Here is a 5,383-nt window from a genome sequence, read left to right on the forward strand (position 1 = left end):
AATTCATTCAGGTAAATACAAACAAGCATGGACTACTGGATGTTATGGTAAGAGTATGATTACTTTTGTACAAAAGTGCCAAGCTGTCTTCTAGAGTAGCTAGAACATTTTGCATTTCCACTGGCAATGACTGAGAGCTCCTGTGGCTCTGCACCTTCACCGGCATTTCGTATTAATGGTTTATTCTTAGGGTTCACTTTCTCGTTGGTTTTACTTAACGTCTAAGACTTAATTTTCAACAGGAAAACAATAAATGTGTCCATCATATATGACGGGAAACTACTCGGTCCTCTCATTTGTTTGTTTTCCAGAAGTGGGAATGGGATTTTTACCTTAGGTCAGGGGCGTATTTCACCTACCACCAGCCCTGCCCCAACACTTCCACAGGGGCACTTAATCATCGTGAAAATAATCAAGAACTCTTCGAATTTCTGAGTGTCTGAGACTTCAACAGGCAAAAAACGCTCCATTTATGTAATAGAAAATATTATTTAAAGTTTTCCTGAAATTATATGTACATTTATAGTGGTGATCATTGCAGAAAAATGAAGAATTCAGAACCTGACTGTAAGCTCAAGACAAGATGCAACAAAAGGAATAAAAACTCAAAGATCTTGGAAAAGAATTCCAGCAACATCAAACCAAGGTAATCAAACTACAGACTCTTTTTGTCCCGTCACAGTGAGGTCAATGATAGAAAATTATCTTGTCCAAAGGAAGAAAATGTGACCAAAAGGAGACTTACTGGCAATTACACATTTTAGTTTAAATAACTATAGATATGATTTTCCAAAATAATGTATCATTTATTTTCAAGTGGGAGAAAAAACTCATTGGGTTTTTCTTTTTTTGACAATGGCCATTCTAATGGCTGTGGGATGATATCTCCTTGTAGATTTTTGTTTTTTGTTATTTTGAGGAAGATTAGCCCTGAGCTAACATTTGCCACCAATCTTCCTCTTTTTGCTGAGGAAGGCTGGCCCTGAGCCAACATCTGTGCCCAACTTCCTCTACTTTATATGTGGGACACCTGCCACAGCATGGCTTGATAAGCAGTGCGTAGCTCCATGCCCAGGATCCAAACTGGCAAACCCCAGGCCACCGAAGCAGAGTGGGCGAACTTTACCGCTACGCCAGGGGGCTGGCGCCCTCATTGGTTTTTTTAAATTGCCCTGAATGTTGTGACAGAATATGTAATAGAAGCAAAACTGTTGAGATTTTCATGATGATTAAAAAAATCAGGGCACAGCATTTCCTTTCAAAAAAATCCCCAGTAATTTTAATAATTCCAAAAGCTTTTTATATCTCTTTAAATTTCGACTACCATCATTTGAAAAAAGGAAACTTTACATACCCACTTACATTATCTATGACAAAAAGATCCCATTATACACTTGAAATATTCTAATAAATATTTTTATTTTAAACTTTAAAACTTGGGGCCGGCTCCATGGCCGAGTGGCTAAGTTCGCGCGCTCCGCTGCGGCGGCCCAGGGTTCGGATCCTGGGTGCAGACATGGCACTGCTCGTCAGGCCATGTTGAGGCGGCGTCCCACATCCCACAACTAGAAGGACATGCAACTAAGATATACAACTATGTACGGGGGGGGGGGGGGGTTGGGGAGATAAAGCAGGAAAAAAAAACTTTAGAACTGATTAAGTATTCTTCTCAAAACATTTGTCTTGATGGAATATGAAGAAAGTAGCAATTACTTCTTTTGTATACCTCTGCAGTCTTGACTACCATCATTTCGAAACCCGTAAACTTTACATTCCCACCTACATTCTTTGACAAAAGCTCCCAAGGATACTTAAAAAAGCAGATGGTTTGATCCTTTACAACTGATTAAGTGCCCTCCTCAAGACAACTCATGTTTGGAAGGAATGTGCAGAATGTGCAGAGTGTATTTTAACATAGTAAATGCTCACTAAGTGTTTGTTTCTTAAATTGGTCTGTATCCACCATTCTACTAAAAAGTTATGTTAAAAGTCAATAGTGAGGGGCAGGCCCGGTGGCGTAGTGGTTGGGTTTGCTTGTTCTGCTTTGGCAGCCCAGGGTTCCTGGGTTCAGATCCTGGGTGCAGACCTACACATCACTCATCAAGCCATGCTGTGGCGGCATCCCACATATAAAATAGAGGAAGATTGGCACAGATGTTAGCTCAGTGACAATCTTCCTCAAGCAAAAAGAAGAAGATTGGCAACAGATGTTAGCTCAGGGCCAATCTTCCTCACCAAGAAAAAAAACCGTCAATAGTGAACTATAAGTGACCCAATCTGGTGGCCTATCCCTAGCTTAATTCTGCCTCACTATATCTATAATATTGGATGATTTCCTTTCAATAATGCTTTCATTTTTTAAATCGTCCCATTTTCACATCTCAGAACTAAGCCAGGCTCTCTCCCCTTTGTCAGCCCCCAATGGAGCTTTCCCCACAGTTCTGTTGTCAGCTCATGATACATGGCATACATTTATGAGGAGTTAGTCTGCTACATCAGAAAGGGAACTGAATTAGGTGTGAGAAGAACTGCATTCAAATCCTAATCATGCTTCAAATGAACTAGGTGACATTTGATCAGTCACTTAAACTTTTGGAGTTTGTTTCTTCTTCTATAAGTAGTGAGATGAAACTACTTACCTACATTACAGGGTTATAAAGAGGATCAAAAATAAGGATAAAATTTTGATAAGCATTATTCCTATGCAAATGGATATTATTATTAATTATTGGTATCGGAAAACAGCTCCGTCAGTGCTGCTATAAGACAGACTCTTTGTCCCTTAGGGATCAAACCATGACATTGGACTATCCATATTTGATACTAGTCCACCAGGCCCAAGCCATATAGAGTAATTCTTCTTTGCATATGTTTATCATGAAATCTAAGTTTTCATTATTTTGGAGTAGTATTTCACAAGGCCTTTGATAAGGATGCCAACTCTCCTAGCATTAGAGGGTTAACAGAAGTAGTCATGGTGCAGTGTTTAAAATGCTCATCAAATATACAAGTTCTTTGCATGGATTGTTAAGTCCCTGAATGCTGATAAATCAATAAGCAGTGTATAATCTATAAGAAACTACAAACGCCTATTGCTATGTATTCTGGGCTGCATATTCTACTGCAAGCATTTAAACATTGGATTATTTATATTACAGGAGCACGGACTTGCAGGTTGCTCATAAATTCCAGGACCTCTACCGCATCCACAGGCAGGTGGAGGGCCGTCCCCATCACCAGCTCTACCAGTGGCACCTCTACCGGCAGGAATTGGTCCTTCTCCTCCTCCAACTCCTTTACCTCGACTAAGTGATATACCACATCCACCACTATCACCTTTGTTTGGGGACCTCCTACAAGGATTACTTCCTGCTCTAACTTAAGAAATAAATGTATAAACCTGAACTCCATGTATTGATTCTTGAACTGCATGACTTGATTCTCCATGAAGAGAATCAAATGGTCAAAGGCAAAATTTTGACTAGAGGTTTTTGGCACCTTCTAGCCCCCAATAGTCATTAATATGCAAATAACTGCATAGCTGTGCACAAGTATGGTATAATATTACAGAATACGACCGCTGACTCTTGCTTTCCTTTGTGAACTCACCATCTTATGTTTCTCTTTCAGTTCAGTATCTCAGTAATTGGAAACTCCATAGACAATATCAAATTTATGTAGACGGCAAAGGAGAATTAAAGTGGTGTAAAGATAATTGTGTTAGTTTCCTAAGGCTGCCATAACGATTCCCACAAGCTGGGTGGTTTATAAAAAACAGAAATTTCTCTCTCACAGTTGTGGAGGGCAGAAGTCCACAATAACAGTGTAGGTAGTGCCACACTCCCTGAAGGCTCTAGGGGACAATCTCTTTCTTGCCTTTTCCAGCTTCCAGCATTTTTGGCATTCCTTGGTTCATGGAATATCTCTGTTCTGTCTTCACACTGCCTTCTCCCAGTGTCTGTGTATAAACTTCCCTCTTCCAGGAGTGAATACATGTGGTTGCATTTATGACCCACCGAACTGACTATTACATGTTGATCTTTTACTCTGCACCATTATTACATTTGTTTATTAGTGCTAGTATCTTTTTGAGGATTCTTTGGCATACTAGATGTATTAGTATCATGTCATCTGCAAAAAGATTTTCCAATTTGAATGCCTTTTATTTCATGTTCTGGCCTATCTGCTATGGCTACAACTTCCAGTAAAATCTTGAACTGACGATAACTGACATCCTTGTCTTCTTCCTGATTTTAACGGGAAAGACTTCAGTCTTTCAGCACTGAGTATGACATTAGCTGTGGGTTTTTCACATGTGCCCTTTATTATGTTGAAGAAGTTCCTTTCTATTCCTTTTCTATTGAGCATTATCATAAAAGGGTACTGGATTTTGTCAAGTGGTTATTCTGCATCAATTAAGATGATCATGTGGTTTTTCACCTTCATTATATTTATAGGTATATTACATTGATTAATTTCCCTATGTTTATCCAGCCTTGCATTCCTGGAATAAATCTCACTTGTTCCTGGTCTATAATCTTTTAATATGCTGTTGGATTAGGTTTGCCAGTATATTGTTGAGGATTTTTATGTGTATATTCATACAAGATATTGATCTATAGTTTTCTTGTGTTATTGTTGCCCTGCTTTTGGTATCAGGGTAATGCTGGTCACAAAGAATGACACAGGATGCTGTATTACTTTTATGTGTCAACATGTCTAAGCCATACCACCTAGATATTTGGTCAAACACCAGTCTAAATGCTGAAGTGAAGGTATTGTTTAGATGAGATTAACATTTCAATAATTAAAGCAGGTTACTATTTATAATGTGGGTGGGCTTCATCCAATCAATTCAGGGCCTTAAAACAAAAAAGACAGAGGTCCTCCAAGGAAGGGGGAACTCGAACTCCACACTGACTGCAGTTGCAACGTGAACTTTTTCATGGGTCTCTAGCATGCCAGCCTAATAAGCAGATTTTGTACTTCTCAACCTCCAATATCACATGAGCCAATTCCATAAAATAAATCTCTCTCACTCTGTATATGGCTCCATTTCTCTGGAGAACCCTAACTAATACAGATGTATTCCCTGATCCTTTGTTTTCTGGAAGATTTGAGAAGGACTGATGTTAATTCCTCTTTAAATGATTGGTACAAGGAAAGAGATGTCGTCCAGGGTTTACACTTGTTGAAATGATTCTGATTGCATACTTAATTCCTTTACTTATTATAGTTCAGTTTAAATTTTCTATATTGCCTTGAGTTACCTTTGGTAATTTGTGTGTTTCTGGTAATTTCACCTAACTATATAATTTGTTGTGCATAATTATTCATAATATAATTGTATCACCCTTCTAATTTCTGTTGGATCATGAGTGAC

General features: G+C 38.7%; 1 long non-coding RNA gene across 1 annotated transcript; it reads left to right on the forward strand.

Moving 5' to 3' along the window:
- Positions 1 to 505: 505 nt before the first annotated feature.
- Positions 506 to 3,405, forward strand: LOC103544413 (uncharacterized). Its single transcript, XR_543147.2, has 2 exons — positions 506 to 646; positions 3,159 to 3,405. It is a non-coding gene; the product is annotated as an uncharacterized lncRNA (long non-coding RNA).
- The last annotated feature ends 1,978 nt before the right edge of the window (positions 3,406 to 5,383 follow it).

Source organism: Equus przewalskii, chromosome X (assembly GCF_037783145.1).
Source record: "Equus przewalskii isolate Varuska chromosome X, EquPr2, whole genome shotgun sequence".
Taxonomy (NCBI): domain Eukaryota; kingdom Metazoa; phylum Chordata; class Mammalia; order Perissodactyla; family Equidae; genus Equus; species Equus przewalskii.